Genomic DNA, 19,252 nt, shown 5'->3' with positions numbered 1-19,252 from the left:
AAGATGTGTCAGGAGAGCAGAAGTAAGGAAATATATTTATAGGTTTACAACGAAAGAATCAGTAAAGTAACAAATATATACCAATCTAGAGACAATGTGCTAGGTATAATGGAAGATTTCAAAATAAATATGAAGCATGCAAGGTTAATGCATAATAACATAATCATATAATTGGGGAGACAAGATTAACACATGGTTTATTTTTATTTATTGAGGACTCTCCTGTGGCTTTCCCAAATTATCCCATTTCTCTCAGGTCCTTAGTTCTTCCTTCTCTTCCTTTCTCTTTAAATCTCTCCTTCTCTCTTTCATTTCTTGCCTCCTATTTTACTATATAAATGGAGGCCACCATAGCAGTCAGGATTTAACCAGAAAAACAAAACCAGTAAGAGGTATATACTAAAAAATGTATTGCAAGGAAAGGCTTACGTGATTGTGGGGGCTAGCTAGGCATGTCTGAAACTCATAAGTCAGGCTGTGAGGATTATATAAAATTTAACTATTCTTTCTTCATTTAATTCATCTTCATAATTATTTTTCTTCCGAACTATTCTTTTGGCTTCTAAGCTTAGACGATGAAACTGCACTTGATTCTTCCTACTCCCCTATCTCCTATGCCAGTTAGTTATTAAGGCCAATGATTCTTTCTTGCTAATATATTTTTTTTTACATTGGTCCACCCCTTTCCACTCCAACTGCTACTTCTCTAGTTGGAAGTGCTGGTTCCCATTCCTAGAGTATTTTGTTAGACTTCTATTAAGAGATCTATGATTGTTTTGCTCTCCAAATCCTCCTATATAACAGAACCAAGATTAGTCTCAAACTAGTACTTATAGTATGCCACCTCTCTGACACAATTATTCTCTGGAGGGATGGCCATAGGAAATTATTAGAGTAAAACAGGAAGTTGCACAGTATTGTGCATAGTAATATACTATTTTTAATTGACCTAACTCTATATATTGGAATGTGTTTGTTTGGGTATGATTGTGTGAGCATAGAAAGAAAGGATGGAAGAAGACATACACTGAAACATTAACACTAATTCATTGATTATGTAGAGCAATTCTTCTTAATTTTGGCTTTACATTGGAATCATTTGGAGAACTTTAAAAAACACAGAGATTTAATTAGACTTGGATGTGGCTTGGGCATCAGAATTTTTGAAAGTTCTTTATGTGAGTCTAATGTGCTGAAAATCATTTATCTAGAGGATTAACCTGGCTGAAGTGATTTTAAAAGTGTGTTTCTATACATATGACACATACCTCAGTTAGGACTTCCATAGCCAAAAATGTACTCTGACCTTGCTTAGCCGCATGAGCAGAGAAAAGGTAACTTGGCTTAAAAATATACTGCATATGATCTATAAAATTGAATGAATAAAAATATATGTACATACTATATATCTATATTTATACATAACTACACACATATGCATGTATATGTATATATTTGATATTTAATTACAGGTTCCTATGGAGAGATTATATAATTATTTCGGAAACCAGTAAGCAGAAATTACAAGTGTTTTTGTTTGTATTTTGTTTCTTTTCTTTTTTTAATGTGATGTCAATGGCAGGAGAAGGCTTCTCTGGTGTAGTCCTAGTATCTGACACCAGAGAGAGGAGGCCTGAGTGTTGGTATCTGAATAAAAGACAGGATTTATTTACGAAGCTTTGCTAAAGAGTATGTGAATGTTATCTGATCATCACAAATTAGGATTTCAGGTTCTCTGTGATTTCCTTTTCTCAAAGCCAAATAACCCATAAAAGACATGGGACTCTAAAAAGACAAACTTGAATCATATTTCACAAGGGGTAAGTCCAGTGATGAATTGAGGTAAGTGAGCCAAGAAGTCATTGGTCTTGTCCTAGAAACCCTGGAAATCATGAGTTAAGACCTAAGTTTTCTCAAACCTGGAGAACAGTTTAGGCTGAGAAAGCAATGGCATATTTTTTACCTTATTTCAAGTTCTTTGATCTGGACTCTGTTCAGTTTTTGATTTGGCGATCTCTATAATGTATGAAACATCGAGACTGGAAACTCTTATCTATGTAAGATCCATTACACAAAAATGTGAATGATAGGAGGTATTTGGCAAACGATGTGTATGAGAAGGGCAGGCTAGCTCCTTTAGTTTCTGGGACATCTCCTTCTATCTCAATATCAGAGCCCTTAAAGATCTGCATGGTTATTAAAGAGTGGGCGAGTACTGCGGCTACCAAGCTGAGATGTATTCACTGATGTGCAGAGCTGGCTCAAGAGATACCTGTTACATTTTCAGGAATTTTGCTTGTTGGTTATTAAATGCGGACATTTGTAAAAATTAAATTGTGTAAACATACAATTAACAACTAATTAAATCACATTGATTGTATTAAAAACAAAACTATTAAATACTACCAGTCATCATTTCCTAATTCTTTTACTACATTTTGCTATTATCTATGCCTATAAGGCTATTTATGCCTATTGTATCCGCATGATGGAAATACTATAATACTAGCATAATTCTCATTTCTTCCCAACTCTGCATTCAATGACATCATATTGGTAGCTCGAAATTGGCCACTCTGGGCCATAAGGCGACATAACAGGCCTACGTGGAAGCTCTACAAGCCAGTCCTCCCATAGTCATGCTATAGTCACCTTTATCTACTTAATTGTCTGTGTGACTAGTTACAAAAATGGCTTAGTGTCAGAGGATAATGAACTTGTGAAGTTTGGTATACTCAGAAAGGATATGTAGGAACATTTGGAGCTCAGAATGCACTGCCTCTCCTTATAGCTATGGATACAAAAGTTCAACAAAAGTCTCTAAATGAAAGTATATTGAAAATCAATTGGTTGCATGAGATTTATGAAAAAAGTATATAATTATATAAACATTACTTACAAATTACATACTATACATCCTTTGTATCAATAAAATTTTAATAAACACACACATGTACTTTTTTAAAGAGAGCTGTTTAAACAGTTACCATTATACCACTAGATGCCTTTCATTATAGAGTTTGTTAACAAGATAACCTGAGCCTAGAGGTAAGGATATAGGTAAAGAAGGGAAAGGATTTCTCAGTGGCTTCCGTATGATAAACCTTAAAGAACTCAGAGGAAAAGATCTTCATATGTGAGACAGGGACCCAATACTAGAAAATATAAGACCCTATTAGTATGTAGGCAGGCAATCTAAGATGTGTAAATTTCCTCCCTTTGGTATCCTTAAACAGATAGAGGGTGTCCCTAGACATTTACATAGATACATCTCTCTGAAAATGTGAGTTGCCTCCTGCAGCAGCCACAATGGAGAAACAGGGGGCTAGAAGAAAGTGGAGACTCCCTTAAAATTTCTCCCCTTCCTTCTCTGCAAAATATCTAATTTACTTGTTAAAGTCAACCTTCCATTGTTTATCCAGATTATCTAGGTCTTAATTAATACTAATTAAAATAAAAATAAAATTACAACTGCAAAACTTCACTGGGTTTTGATCCACTACCAGCATACCACAACCAAGAAAGTAACTATATAAACACTCTTATTTTGAAACTCCGGGTATTTTTAAAATAAATGGATGTAAAAAAAAAAATGGTATCCTCATTGTAAAATTTCTTTCCAGTTTCTAATGTGGAACATAACAAAAACAGAGCCTAACTAATTCTTTATTGAAACTCTGAGGATCTTTCTTTCTTTAATAGTAAAAAAGTAAACTTGTTGTATGTGTGTAAATATTAATAAAAACCTGGAATGGTTAAATCAATTGTTTAGCATTTGGTGTAAATGAGACCAGACTCCTGTGTTCTGTTCCCCTACAGGGTACTTATCTTTACTTTGAGAAAAACTCTGATCCATAATTAGAAAGGCATTCCAATTTGCAGACTCATTTTGCAGGTGCAATAATTGGTCATTTGGGGACTGGGGAAGAGTTTACAAATGGTTCAAGGCAAATCAATCACCACCACTCCTGGAAAATAACTTAAAAGTGCACCTTTTATTGATACCCTCTTTGGTTAGCTAGAATACACCCTACTATATCACTGAATTGAGTATAAAGCTATGTCTTAAATTTGATCCAAAGGAAATTGTTGGAAGTATCAAAAATCCATGAGGTATAGTAGAAAGAATATACAACTTCAATTTAGATGTGAAAGTTCTGCCATTGATGAGTTAATATTTGTTACTATAGGTTAGCTATAGTAGATATAAATATAATTATCTTACATTTTCTCATTTAATGTTTTTGAAAATCTTATGAGGTAGATACTTCTGCAACTTCATTTCCTAGATAAGAGGAAATTAAGTAACTCACCTGACGTTATATAGATAAGAGAATAAGCCAGCATTTGAACTCAGGTATATAGAGCTTCAAAGGCCAAAGCCTTAACCACTCTTCTATGCTACCTCTATACTGTGTTTACAAGAGAGTTGCTTAAACATCTCCAGGCCTTGGTTTCATCTCTTATATAATAGTGATAATAATGCCTGTTGTTCTCACTTGAAGGTTGTGAGAATCATGAGATAATGTAGGTAGATCATAAAAAATTGTACAAATGTAAAGTATTATAACTCTATATTGGCATGAATCTCAAAGAAACGTTATATAGCAAGACTATTATTTAAATACAATGTAAATATGTCAACAATAAATGTTAGTCAATGTCTTGGTCGATAATAGTCAATGTCTTGGTCAATGTTTCTGATTTATTCATTTATTTATTAATTTTTTTTTAATGCTTATAGCACCTGGTATTCTTAGGTGGTCTCCCATCCAAGTACTAACCAGATCCAACCCTGCTTAGCTTCTTCTGAAATCAGATGAGATTGGGCACATTTAGGGTGGCATGGCCATAGACAATTCATTAATTTTTTAAACAGATTTTAATTGAGTAGTCAAAAAATACTTGACTTTGGAGTTAATCAGTTTGAAAAGTCTGAAGATCAACTCTTAACTGTTTCTAATAGCTGTGGGAGCTTGGACAATTTACTCAAACCGTGAGAGCCTGCATAACAGAGGATTCTGGTGAGAATTAGTCAAGATGATAAAAGTACTCAATAAATATAAACTTATTTGCCTAACCCTAACTCTTGATGAGGTGAAGGTAATATAAAATTTACAAGATAAATAAAGGACAAATGCCAACATAAGTTTAGAATTAGAAGAAAATTAGAGCTCATCTAATCCAAATTTCTCTCTTTTTTTTTGCTGACGTAGAAGGTGAGCTTAAGGACTGATCCAAGATTTTCACAACCAGTTAGTGAAAACCAGGTTTTCTAACTCCTAATTTTCAATTGAGTTATACCCTGACTCCTGAGTGCCTCTGAATAATGACAACATGCAATCTTCATGTCTTAGCATTAAAGGAACAGACACAATCATTTTAGAAATGCAGTTTGGAGATGCAATATGTGAATCAAGCTTTTCTGAGTCTGAACAGATGATTTCACAACCATGCTTCAATTTCATAGTTGAAATGCTATGTATAAACCATTTCCTTTACAAAACATCCTCATATTTATATCATAAACACTTGAATCTCAACGTGGTTCTTCTCCTCAAAGAGCTTCCTCAATATTTGTGGACACAAACTGTGAACACATAAAAAAGAAGAACATAGGAATGTAGTCTATAATTACTGCCAGGTGAATGATACATAGAACTACAAAAGCATTCCAAAGAAAAAGTTTTTTTTTGTTTTTGTTTTTTCCCAGAAATATTTCAGGGAGATGGTGAATGTCCATCTTTGCCTTTGAGGATGTGTGATATTTGGGTATAATAAGAAGGAGGAACATTCTAGGAGGGGTCAAAATGTGAGCAAAGGTCTACTAAGAGGTATATAAAGAGTACATTTAATTAATAGTTAGGACTAGCAGAGTACTGGGGACATGTGGGGAACTACCAGGAGATTAAGTTGGAAAAGTAGTTTGGGATAGCACAGAAGACCTTGAATGTTATATTAAGAAGTTTGAATTTTATCTAAAAGAGAATGGTGATCAACTGAAGCGTTGGCAATAGGGAAATGCCATGAACACAGAGGGAAGATTTATCTGGTGGTACTACGATAGCAGAAAGAAAGACTGGAGCCCGACACTAGTAGAAGTTTATCCCAATAAGCTGATAGAATGATGGCCAAAATGACACATATCAGAGACATTAAAAAGGATTAAAAAAGAAAACCTTTGTGAGTTAGAGACAGGGAAAACTCAAAGATGATTTTTCAGGTGGTTAACAATAAGATTAACACTAATGTGACAAAAAAACAAAACCAAAAACCAAAAACCAAAAAACAATAAGGAGACAGAGTTTGGGGAAGGAAGTAGGAAGGTATTTTGAAATAATGAACTTGCTTCTAGACTTAAGATTTTTGATGTAATAGTGAAGTATACAAGTAGAGATGTCCAGGAATAAAATAATTATAGAGGAGGCAAGTATGGAAATCTGAATTTTGATGGTGCTAAAATCCTTATGTGCCAGCTTGACGCTGAAACGAAGAGGTTCTAAATAATGGTTTCCTATTCTGAATGGCAGGAATGACTGCTGAGAGAAATGCCCAAGTTTTGTAGAGAGCGTTGAGAAACTGCATCAATAATAGTCATATCAGCCACTCTCCAGAAGAAATTAGTGTACCTAATGGAAATCAAAATCAGCCCCTCTTCATTATTTTTTTCTCTTTGTATATTTTTCCTAGGATGATGCTTATTTCTGGGAAAAGGAGAATAAATACAACTCTGAATAGGTTAGCTGTGAGCAAGCATCTGTGTTCTTGAATCCATAGGCAGGAGGAGATCAGAGCACTTATAAGAGGGACTAAAAAGATTTTAATTAATTCACAGATATGCTTCATATGCAAGTTGATATAAAATGAAAAAATTTGCAACAAATTAATTTATGAAAAATGTGGGAGGCTGCCTTTATACTTGTTATTTTGTTACTAAAGAGTAAAATAAATAGGTCTTTAATAGTATTTAAGCTTGTATTTGGCTCAAATATATATTTAGTTCATTGCTTTGTCATGTCAGTTGATTTTCTCTATTTTCACTAAGTTTCATTAAAGAATAATTTACATAAAATAAAATTTATTCTTTTTAAGTATACAGTTCAGTTTTAACAAATATTTGCAGTCATATAACTATTGTCTAGTCAAGATGTAGAACATTCCATGACCCATAAAAGCTACCTAATTTGCCTTTGCAGTAAACTTCCTGCTTCCATTTCTATACCCAGTCAATGATCTGATTTCTATAACTTTAGTTTTGTCTTTTCCAGATTGTTATGTAAGTCAAAACTGGCACCTTTCATTTAACCTAATTCTTCTGAGATTTATCCATGTTGTTTCATATATCAGTAATTTTTTTTCTGAATGTCTTTCCATTGTATGGAAGTAAAATAATTTATCATTTTACTAGTGATGGACATGTGAGTTATTTCCAAATTTTGCTTATTAAAAATACAGTTGCTGTAAACATTTGTATGCAGGTTTTTACATGGATGTATATTTTCATTCTCAGGAGTGGGATTGCTGGATCATATGATAAGTGAATGTTTAATTTTGTAAGAAACTGCTACACTGTATTCCAAAGTGGTTGTACCATTTTGTATCCCCATCAGATAAATATAAGGATTCCTATTGCTCTGCATCCTTGCCACTACTGGATACTGTCAGTCTTTTAAATTTTAGCCATTTTGTGGGTGTGCAGTGATACCTCATTATGACTTTAATTTGCATTTCCCTAGTGACTCAAAATACTATTGAGCCTTTTTTCATGTACTTGAGATGTGTATTTTCGTTGGTGAAATATGCACTCAAATATTTTCCCTTTTTATTAATGGATTTTTTGTATTAATATTAAATTTTAAAACTTCTTTATATATTCTAAATATAAGTTCTTTATCAGATATAAGTTTTGCAAATATTTCTCCCAGTATATAGCATGTCTGTCTGTTCATTTTCTTAGCATATTACAAAAAGTGGAAGTTTTAAGTTTTTATAAACTTCAAGTTATCAATTTTTCTTTTTTTATGGTTCATCCTTTTTCTATCTTATATACAAAATCTTTGGCTAACTCAAGATCAAAAAAATTTTGTTCTATGTTTTATTTCAGACATTTTATAGTTTGAGTTTTTAGATCTATGTTTTTAATGCATTTCAAGTTAATTTTTGTGTATAGTGCAAGTAATTGTTATTTATTTATTTGTTTATTTATTTAGCACATGAATTTGCAATTGTTCTAGCACTCTGACTTTAAAAGTCTACCCCCTTTTAAAAGGCTTATCCCCATTGAAATATCTTGGTCCCTTCAGTGAAAATCAACTGATAATGTATGTGTATATCTAATTTTGTTCTATTGATCTATCTGACTATCCTATGTCAATACCATACTGACCGATATCTGTAACTTTGTAGTACATTTTGAAATCAGGTAGTGTAATTTCTCCAAATTATTTTTATTTTTCAAAATTGTTTAGTCTATCCTAGGTCCTTTGCATTTCCACATAAATTTTAGAGTCAGCTGGTAAAGTTCTAAATGCTTTTGTAATTTTGCATGGGACTGCATTAAATCTTTAGATCAATTTAGAAATAATTGCTATCTCAACAGTATTGAACCTTCTGTTCATATACACAGCGTCTCTTCATTGACTTCAATCCTCTTTAACCCATTTCCCATTTGCCCCGAGAATAATCACCTGCAGCACTTGTGGCTGCAGACAGATAACTCATGGATTACAGTCCTAACCTTACCCCAAAGTTTACCACAAAATATTCTGCTTTTATTATTATTTTCGCATTGCTCTAGTATAGCGAGAGTTTTTGGAAACAAATGACATCATTCTATTTATAGCATTTTGTTTTTATAAAATACAGTAATTCTCGATTGCTGAAAATGTCAAATCCTAGAAAACAGCATTTCTAAGTGTGATGTTAAATTAATGGTGGCAGCAAGCTGCACTTTTTTTTTCTAAATGAGAAAAGGGTTAAGACCTCTAAGTAATGTTTTGTAGTTTTCAGTGTAGAAATTTTATGAATACTTTGATAGGTTTATTCCTATTTATATCTATTTAATTATACCTATTTATTTCATATTTTTGAAGCTATTTTAAACAATATTAAAAAGATTTCAATTTCCAGTTGATCATTGCTACTATTTAGAAACACAAATAATTTTTGTATATTGACCCTTGTATGTTAGTTTTCTAGGGCTGTAGTAACAAACTACTACAACTAGGTGACTTAAAACAAAAGAAATTTATTCTCTCACGTTTCTGAAGACTAAAAGTTCTAAATCAAAGTGCTCGCAAGATTGAATCCTTTTAGAGGCTCTGAAGGAGAATGTGTTCCGCACCTCTCTCCTAGCTTCAGGTGGTTGCCTGCAATCCTTGGCATTGCTTGAATTGTAGCTGCATTATTCCAATTTCTGCCTATATGGCATGTTGATTTCTTCCTCTCTGTGAGTCTCCGTGTCCAAATTTTCCCCATCTTTTAAGAACCCCTGTCTGGATTCAGGGCTCCCCTTAATCTCATGGCCTCATCTGAACTTGATCACATTTTCAAAGACCCAATTTCCAAACTATTTCGCATTCACAGGTACAGAACATACATTTTTTAGAGCACACAATCCAACCCATAACACTTTGTCCTGCAAGCTTGCTAAATTTACTTACTAGTTTACTATCACTTTTTTTTTTTTGGTAGGTTTTTGAGGTTTTCTATATAGATGCTGAATCAGTTTATTTTGACAAAACACCAGAGCCACATCCAAACAAAAGTCATTTATGTTAATCACTCCTCTGGTGCATCCACCATGGAATAAAAGCGTTTTTTTTTTTCTTCCTTTAAATTGTTTCTATTAATTACAGTTTTGATCAAAAAACTTTAATTTGAATTTCTCAAATTTTTTCAAGATTCTCTTCATAGAAGATGTTATTCAAATCATCACAGGCTTCCTCAACTGTTTAGCACAATAGAGAACTAGGGCGAAGTGAGTTGGGCACTTGCCTCAGGTACAAAATTTAAGAATGCACCAAAACCTTCAATAATCAAGATAAATAATATCTTGATGTAATATTTTTTAAATAAAAATTAACTCAAAAATCAACAATGAACAAAATATCAAAATTTTAAATAAAGATAAGATATTATCCTACACTTGCATGATTCTGCCTCTCTCAGCTCACGCTAATCCTGGCCTTGCTATTTAGATCACAATAAACTAGTCTTCACCAGTGTGAACTATTATGGGCAGACCAGTTATAGGTACCTGCTATGGCTTCAGGGGCTAACTTTGCTGAGCTTATTTATATCTGTTTTTATTTTCTACTGTCACCTGATTGAATCCTGTAGTTTAATTGTTTCTTAGTCTTCTATTCTTGAAGGAAATGATGTCTGTTGTGGTAGGTTCCATACAAACCCGGTTTCACGTTAAAGTCTCAATTGCGAGAGTCTACTGAACAATTTGAGGTTATCGGTCTAATTAACAAGGCACTCCCTTGTTCCATTTCTATCTTCCATGTGCCCTATCTCCCAGCCATGTGATCGTGCCCCAGGTGGACTGCTGGTTCAAAGTGAGCTTGCTCCATTTTCTTGCCTTCTAATACGGAATCTGGTTTCAAAACAATGTACTAAATGCTGTGTTGGGTACGAACTGCAGCATGTAAACTGTTATGCACCCACATTCAGCATGTGGCCTGAGACGCAGAAAAAGTTGGTTAGCAAGGTAAGAAGTTCGAAGCAGACAGGCAGAAAAAAGGGAGATAAAGAGGTAGAGTCCAGCCCGTGTTCCTAATAACTTTCCAGTTTATGCTTCCAATTCCTTCCTTAAACCCAGCTCTATTCTTCTTCTTATTCTGTTTTTTTAAAAATTCTATTACTACCACATCATTCATTTAACAAATATTGCTAACCCTACTTTTTCTTAAGGCACCTCCAATTAGTTTCTATTAATTGCAATTAGGGAACCTTGGCTAATATGCTTTCCTTAATTTCCCAAATTAAATGCTTTATCTCCTTTAGCACGCTAAGGAAACTTCCCCAAGCCACTCTTAGTTCTGTCACTGGTTAATGAAATCTTTTCCTCTAATAATACAGACTCCTTTCTCCTTTTTATCTCTCTTCCCCTTCTTCTTTCTTTTACACATTACCTTGATGTTCCTCACACTCACTATATTTACATTGTTCTCAAGTTTACTCTTCTATTATATTCTGTTTCTTCTCTGCACACTTTTTAAAAATTAAGTATCCATATCGCATAAAAGGTACAGAAGTCAGATTTGTTCTGATATTTTCCACTCTATTCATTATGCAAGGTCCAGTTTAAACTTCATTTCCACTATGAACTTCTGTCTTACCAATATCTTTCCTTCTCCTCCACAAAGAATATATATAAATCTATTAGAATATTTCTCTATTATATTTCCTTAGGGCAAGGGATAATACCTTATTCATTTGTACTTTATATTATTAGCACATAACCCATAGTAGGTAATTAGTAAGTGCTTGTTGAATGAATCAGTGAATGAATGAGCCAGTCCCAATTTTGCTACATATAAAATTGGGGGAAGTACCTAATGATCACAAACATCCCTTAAACACTGCGTTCTTCAGGGCTCTGTTTATCTAAGCCCCTTTCTGTTCCTAATTTACCATTTTTTGGATGATCTCAGATACCAGGTCTTCAGTCACCATCTACCATATGTCAGTCCCTCCTAAGTCTATATTTTAGTCTAGCTCTGTCTTCTGAGAGCCAAATCCATAATTCCAACTCCTAACTAGGTTTCTCCAGTGAGTGTTTCTGCAGGCATTTCAGAGTCAGTTTAGTCTGTGAAATCTTTATTCATTAACTCCTCCACCCACTCCATCCAAATCTCCTTCTTTTCCTTTTTTTCTTTCTCCTCTGATGTTCCCTAAACAGTGAATGGCAGTACTATCTAGTCAATTGAACAGATCTAATGTATCCCTAATACACAGGACATTGCCTAGCACCTACTAGGCACTCAATCAATATTTGTTGAATAAACAAATGCCTTTTACTTAAGATGGCCAAATCAATTGAAAAAGATAAATTTGGTAGTTACATTTAGAAAGGGTCTTAGATTCAATAGTAAGCTACTTCTCATCTTTCACTTTTGGTGTCTTTGGAATATCCAACAAATCAATTTCACTCATGAAATCTTAGTTTGTAATCAGATCTAGAGGGTAATTATTTGTCATCTTCCTTGAAACTGAAACCTTTTTCCCTAGATCTGTGGGACTCTGTACTGATGCTCTCTCTTGGACAGTCTCTATACAAGTGCCAACCTAAGTTTTTCCGCCTTCTAGAGATTCAGGATATTTTTTGTAATATGTTGGGAACAAGGCTCAGAACTAATTTTTAATTCTTTCTTCTTAGGGCTAATACTAGAGGCATCAATTCAAATGAAAGAGCAGGGGCTTTAGGAGTTAGATTGATGTGTTTGAATTCTGGCTCCTTAATTTACTAGCTTTATGACTTTGGACAAACTACTTAAGTTCCTTGAATATTTTTCATTTATAAAATGGAGACAATATTAGGCATAGAATAGGGTTATCTGAAAGTTGTGTATAATAAACTGAGCGTGGTCTCTGAAATGGAAGTCTCAATAAATGCGAGCTTCCTTCCCCTTCTTTGTTAGATGAGTGGTATTAAGTTACTTAACTTGACAGAGTATCAGTTTCCTCATCAGTAAATGAAATAATACTTATCCACAGGGTTGCTATGAAGACTAAATTAGTTATATTCACATGAAGTACATGGTTGTTTAAGAAATATTAGATTCCTTCCTTTTTTCCTTCCCAGTAAGGCACTGGGAAATGCCTGACTGTATTTTGAGTCTGTTAAAACTTCCAGTCAACATTAAGGCTCTTGTTAGACTATAGAAGACCTCAGAAGATATGAACATGGAGGAGTATTATTGCCTTGCTCACCTGCATGATTCAGTGCTACTCAACAACAGTAATTATAAGAGGAAACATATCATCTTCGTTATGTGACATATGTGAGCCTAGTTTCTGTTATCAGATTTGCCTTGGGGGTTTTTCTTCATGGTGTTTTTAACCAATGGGAAATTACTAATGCCCTGAAACTCTCATTGGTTACTTGTGGGTGTACACATTTTCCGATTGGTGTAAGCATCAGTCAGTTTTCATCCTCTTATTAGCAGCAGTTTAGTTACAGATCAATTAAGCATCAACTAATTTGGGCTAAATCAAGATATCTCAGTCATATGGAGGACTCTATTCCTTCCTCTTTCCATTCTTCACAGTGACCCCTGTTCACTCTGCACCCCAAATAGACCAATGGTAGCCCATTCTCTTTAAATGACCAGAAAATTGAGCTTTCTGTAACTAACATCTACATCAAAAGTAACTAGGTAACAAAAACTACTTGTATTTCTTTAGGAACATATAACTCTAGTAATGAGGGAACTGATAAACCTTCAGTGAGGATGTTTGTATAATGATGTGAGTTGGGCATTTAGAGGCAGGTTTTTCTAGCAGGTGCCACACACTGAGATGATAACCATTACAAAGAACTCTGCCAGGATGAGTTGATAAATGGATGACTCTCACCAAATCTCTGACTTTATTATGACATACTCTGTTCCTCATCAGTTTACTTTACCTGGTTGCCTTAAAAGCCTCACCACTTGAATTTCTCTGAGTGCATCAGCAAAGCAGAATGGTAGAGGGGGCTTGACTAGTAAAAGAGGTAGCAGAGCAGAGGCCATGGGGGATGGGAATTTCCTAGTAAGACACTTTCAGAATTTGGAAGCAAACAATTTATTGCCCAAACCTTCCATTTCCTTGATAGATTGCTGTTGGCATCAATGTTATTGCAATAAATAAACAAACAAGCAAACAGATAAATAAAATAAAAATGAATTCTCGTTTCTTAGAAAAAAATCAGTGAGGCAAATACAGGGCATTCAAATGCATCAGAGGGAAGGAAAAGAAGAGAAAACATGCACTTGGCAAGAATTCAGAGATAGTCAATTGTCTTTATTGAAATGGCATTGAATTAAAAACTCAAAGGAGGTAGTGGCATCTTCTTTAGTAGAGACATAGAAACAAAACAACAACAAAAAAAACCCCAGGCTATTAAAAAAATTTTAAAAAATGTATTCAAGGTTTCTTGTTATTTATTTCGTCTTATCTCTAAACTAAGAAATCTATGCTTGATACTGAAACAAAGCAAACATGCTGGCCACAAACCCTGGCCGTTCTGAATCTCTTTCAGAAAGGCAAGGCCGTCATCACCACAACCCCTCCCTCCCAGCCTCCACCCCCATCTCTTTCTGGTTCAAAGTCCTGACTCTTTGCGTGGGTTGAACACGTTCCCCAAGCTCTTGTTTATTCAGAGCTTGGACTTCCGTAATGAGCAGCATTTCTCCCTATGATGAAAGTCAAAAATGGGGTTCAGGGTAAGAACAATTAGAAACTTGAATTACTCTTCAGACAGCTCACAGTAGAAGCTACATTCTTATTTTTATAAGGAATTAGCTACAGACTGGGTAGCACTTGTCATACTTTGAAACATTTCCTGTGTCTTTCTGGCATAACTATGCTCTTGTTAGAATGCCGGAGCTTCTCATACTCCTGTTCCTTCTCCCCATTTCTCTCTTCATTCTTTTATTTATTTTTTTTTTTTAGCTTGCCAATTCCAGCACCTTCACATACATTACCCCGTCCTTTCATCTCCAGGATGACCCGAAATGACCTTTCGCTTGGCACGAGACGTGATTCAACTGATAATAAAAGACTTAGGGGGTGGGGACAGCAGTGGCTGGCTGCGCTGGGCTGAAGAGGGCGGGAGTAGAAGCAGGGAATATCAATTTAAAGACAAATGCTGATGCTTTTTTTTTTTTTTGCTGTGCCATTTACTGCAATTAATTTTCCACATATCGCCTATTAGACGAAGGGGGAAAAATTTTTTAAAGCATACCACCCTCTTTTTTTAATCGGAGATCCTCCATTCCGAGAAGGCTGGGGAGGAAGCGAGAAGGGGGAGAGGGAGGGAGGCAGGGAGAGGCTGGCACCCAGCAGGGAGGCCGACTCAACGCTGGAATGTGGGGTCGGCTGCCCGGCAGCTTTCTTTCTGCCTGGGTGTTTGCAGCTGGGAGCTTTTTTCCAAAGCTATGGCTCTTGGCTCCTGCTAAGATTCTTGCACACAGTCCTCTTCCATTTTACATCCGCTGCCTTTGAGGAGCTGGGCCTTTTCCCAGAGGCTTTATTTCTTTGTTTTTTTTTTTTTTTTTTAGGAAACTAATTTTCACTAACTCTAGAACTCCAAATAGAAGCCCATGGTAAATCTCATTGATATTCATTCTCATTCATTTCTCATTCTCTCTCAAAAAAAAAAAAAAAAGAACAAACTATTTGGATACTCAGCTGAGATTGCAGGAGTTGCCACAGCAACAGCTCTGAACCTTGCACACACAAAAAAAGCCTCTTATTGTAGAGTGGCCTGCCTTCTAAAAGCCCTCCTCTTTAAAGAGACACTGCTGGTGATACTCTATCAGATTGGGATGTGTATGCATTGACATATCATGAACACCATTTGAAGAGACAAATGCAAGGGTTTGCTTGGGTGGTTCTCAGAATATTTTTAGCCAAGCTTGATTAGATGAGATGTGAAAAGAGAAAAAATGGAATTATGAAGTCACTGGGAACCTGAGATTAGAGAACTTTTTGTCCAAAGGTTTGTGAAATGCTAGAGCATATAAAGGTGTCCTGTCCCTTCTGGGAGTTGTGACAGCTTGCATGTATGCTGACTGGATTGATTATGCAGCTATCCTGTCGCCCTTTCCTCTCTTGCCACAGGAAACTTAAACATGAGGTGCTGTCAGCTCAGAGAGGTGAGGAACTCATCCTCTGGGATCTGGGAAGAAAAGTTCCATGAAAAAGCAAGAGGTTTGCTCCACAGTCCTTTTCTAGTTTCATACCTTCTGGCTTTCCTCGGAGGACATTAACTCATTAATTCATCACAGACATCTTGAATATTGGCTCTATGCTAGGCACTATAGTTATAAGGTTGCAGGAAAAAAAAAAAACAACACTCCAAGCTTGCAGACCCTCCAGAAGCTTATAGAAAGAAGTGGAAAGAAAAAAAAATTTAGAAGAGAAGAAATAACTATACAGTCCTAGAAGTTCCATTACAGCCACCAGCGTGACTCCCATTAGTTCTTTAATTAAAGGCGGTAACTCCTGTAAAATGCCTGATGAAATGCTTTTCCTTCTCTTCTCCAATCAGTATTCCTCTCCTCTTCCTCTTATATAGGAAAAGAATTGCCATTCTGGAACAGATGAGTGCCAGGAAACTGGCCTTGAGAACCACTTAAGGGCACTACTGCCATCTTTGATGAGATTTTCAGCCCAGTTTCTTTTTAACCTGGTGTAGAGAAGGAAAGGAACTAATTTACTGAGTACCTTCCACATGTCATACATTATTCTGATGTATCACACCTATATTCGATTGAGTCCTCATGCAGTCTTTCTCACCTGGTACCTGGTTTTATCTGAACCACAGAATAGAGAAAATGATTTGAGTTGACTATTTTCTCAATTATCCCAAGGATGGTAAATAATTAGTACCATTCTAAATGCATGGAGAGGAACTGATTCATTATATACAATGGATACTTTCAGATAGGCTTAATTCTTTCCCAGAGTCCCTCTTGAGAAAGTTATCCTAATTTAACAGATGAGGAAGCTGAAGTTGTTCAAGATCACACAGCCAACAGTAATGATACTAAGGATGAGAAACTTTCCTTTCAGACAAAATTTACAATCTTTCCAGATTGCTTGGATAGCTTGCACTATTAAAAACAATAGTCAAAAATTCTAAATTTGGCTATTAAAAGAAAAAAATAGACTGTTGGGGTTAAAATTTTAGTGATTTATTTAAAGTCATAACTGACATAAATTTAGTTTGGAAGCTGTACAAAGATAAGAATTGAGTCTTTTTTTCTCTAATACTATTTCTCTTGGAATTATCTTTTGCATTAGGCAAAGAATTTCACCAAGGAAGACATTATTCAAAGTGACAGGAATACCTTGTTTTTAACTCAAGACATGACCATGCACTCTAATCATTCACCAGACTTGACCTCACACGACTTGTAAAATCAAATCTCTTCTTAAAGGCTCAAGGCCTTGTCATTGAAATAAAAAACTGAGCCTCTAGCTCAGGACCATTCCAAAAGAAGGGCTGGTTAACTCCCGTGATCAACATCGGCATGTTTGGCAAAAGCAAATGCTTTTCAAGAGACAATAGTAATTTCTAAGAGTTTTTCTGTGAACTTCATACAGTAGGCTCTCAGTTCAGGTTCTGCAACCGTGGGCAAATTGCTCAATTTGTCTATTCTTTATTTTCATCTGAAAAGTGGATTAATAGTATTTATCACATGAGATCATGGTAAGGGTTCCCCTGAAATTAAGCGTGCACATCACTTAGCACAGTGCCAAGCTCATGTGCAGTGCTATTTATTATGCTAGCTATTATGTTAATGATTACCATCACTTTTATTTGTATTGTAACTGATTGATTAAAGTGGATGAAGTGTAATTGATTGATTAAAGTAGATAGTTGGCATAGCTGTAGGAAGACTGTGGAGGGGAAAATGGCAGACAAGAAAGCGGGAGAGGATAAGCCTGAGAAGCCACAGAGAGCTGGAGCCGCACAGGACCAATAGAGGAAGCAGGAAAACCTGAGAACACTGACTGTTTCTTCCAGTAACAGAAGGAAAGTTCCAGTTACAGCATGCGATGGGCTAAAGAAGAAGCTGCAGACCTCCCAGTGAAGCCTACAAAGATCTCCACATCTGGATTTGCCATTAGCAATTAGATAAGAAAGAAAGCTTCAGCCAAAGCATCAAACTTAGATCAAGTATGCCTAAAGAAACTGTTACAACTCTTGTTCCAAAAACTTTTCAGTCGCAGTTGCTTTTAATGAAGGTGAAAATAGTGAACCGAAAGAAATGGCTCTAGAAGCTAAGATGAGGATGAAGAATATTGAAAGGGATACACCAACATCAGTAGGACCAAACTCGTCCAATAAAGGAAAGCATGGGTTTTCTGATAACCAGAAGCGATGGGCATGAAATATAAAATCTCATCTTGGAAATGTCCATGACCAAGACAATTAAATGATTAAATGATGTATTTTGAAACTGGGGTGTGGGATAGGTATAAGGTTAAAAGGAACAGTTTCCTTTTTGAAGAATGTAGTAAGACTATCTTTGGAACAGCCTTTTTTTTTTTTTTTTAAGAATTGATCGTTACACTAATAAATGAGAGTTTGATATTAGGTAATTTATGTTTTATATATAGGTTTCAAGACATTTGCTAATTTTGTAGTTTCATGTGATTTGTTTCCAAAAGTTACAGATAATTTTAAAAAATCAGATATAGTACTTTTTTAAGAATTGCATTTTTTAAAATACAACTATTAGTACATTAAGACTGAAGGAAAAGTTATTGTTTGTTTAAACTGCAAGTATTCTCTAACTTAACTCCCTTATTAACCTAACCTGTCTGGCTTCCAGAAACAGTCTTATAGAGAAGGGAGTATTTTATTGCAAGAAAAATGTTACTGGACTATTGACTGAATATAAATTAGATAAAATTAAAATATAGCTTTTTTTTCTAAATGGGCATTTGTTTTGTTTCAAGTCTTAAGCTAGATACAGATACTTAGCTCTTTCAAAAAAATTTAAAATTTTTATGTAAACTGTTAAGTATTTGAAATAGCCCACTTCACCTTAATGAGTCTTATGTCTACCTTCACTAGTCTTCAAGAACAACTATTTGCTACCAAAGTAAATCAGTATTTCGAATGTGCTTCTCGGTTTTTGTTATTAGCTAGTTCTTGTAAACACTTCCATCAGACCTTGAGGCAAGTCATAAGAAAGCTGTTTCTTTTAAAATACAAACCACAACCAAAACATTTAAATATACATAATAATTATTTGATTATTTTTATTTTTTAAAAAGTAACAAAACCAAAAAAAAGCAACATTGTATGAAGATGGAAAATGAGAACAATGAATTTTTCTGTAATTTCGTCAAAACATTTAAGATACTAACTTGTGAAATCCAATTTGAATATATTACAGAAATAGTTATTTAGTTCAACAGTATGGTTTAAGTGCATACATATTAACCAACGGCCTCTCAAAAGCGCATTTTAGGTACCTAAATGAGAAGGAATAGGGATGGGACTGGCCACCACCTAGTTCAG

At 35.0% G+C, this 19,252-nt stretch overlaps 2 pseudogenes; one reads left to right on the top strand and one right to left on the bottom strand.

Annotated features, from left to right (window-relative positions):
- Positions 1-4,735: 4,735 nt before the first annotated feature.
- Positions 4,736-4,857, bottom strand: LOC120612291 (uncharacterized; annotated as a pseudogene).
- A 9,512-nt stretch (positions 4,858-14,369) lies between these two features.
- LOC120612237 (PEST proteolytic signal-containing nuclear protein-like) lies at positions 14,370-18,158 on the top strand (annotated as a pseudogene).
- Positions 18,159-19,252: the final 1,094 nt, after the last annotated feature.

This window comes from Pteropus medius, unplaced genomic scaffold (genome assembly GCF_902729225.1).
Source record: "Pteropus medius unplaced genomic scaffold, Ma_sr-lr_union100, whole genome shotgun sequence".
Classification (NCBI taxonomy): domain Eukaryota; kingdom Metazoa; phylum Chordata; class Mammalia; order Chiroptera; family Pteropodidae; genus Pteropus; species Pteropus medius.
Note: the sequence above shows the minus strand (reverse complement) of the source record. Positions and strands in the feature narration are given on the sequence as shown.